This window comes from Penaeus monodon, chromosome 19, assembly GCF_015228065.2.
Source record: "Penaeus monodon isolate SGIC_2016 chromosome 19, NSTDA_Pmon_1, whole genome shotgun sequence".
NCBI lineage: Eukaryota > Metazoa > Arthropoda > Malacostraca > Decapoda > Penaeidae > Penaeus > Penaeus monodon.
The window spans coordinates 32762212-32762732 of NC_051404.1; the positions used below are offsets into that span (position 1 = coordinate 32762212).

At 34.9% G+C, this 521-nt stretch overlaps 1 protein-coding gene across 1 annotated transcript in view; it reads right to left on the minus strand.

The window, feature by feature from the left end:
- LOC119585183 overlaps positions 1-521 on the minus strand; it is an 8794-nt gene that overhangs the window by 7601 nt on the left and 672 nt on the right. The gene's annotated exons all lie outside the window — the stretch shown is intronic.

Genomic DNA, 521 nt, shown 5'->3' on the forward strand with positions numbered 1-521 from the left:
CTACAAAATTGGGCGTCGTGGTTAATAAGGCTAACACATCGACCCTTTGGTGGCTGAGGAAAAAAACATAGTGGACAATATATAAACCCGTTGTCGATGAGTTAATAGGAAAAAAGGTAATCTACTATCAAGTAGAATAATGCAGTTGTATGTGAGAAATTATGAATCATATTCTAAATACAATCAAATTAATGTTATTTTCAACCTAAAAACAGTTTTCACTTCAAGTAACAAGACTTTTTCAAAACAAACCAAAGACTCAAAAAAGAAATTTAATACTTACAAAATAACAATTTGGTAAATCTCAAATCACTCCACAATTCACCAAAATAAAGAAAAAGTTTGACACAAAGAAATGCACATAGAAAACCAGCAACAATATCAATAAATATCTTCCAACACTAGAACAGAGAGTAAGACTCGGTGTCTGCACAAGGGAAGCGAAGGAGGAACTGACAAGAGCAGCCCACTCTTTCGCCAGCCCCACCTCTCTCATCATCATCACACATTTGCATACTTCC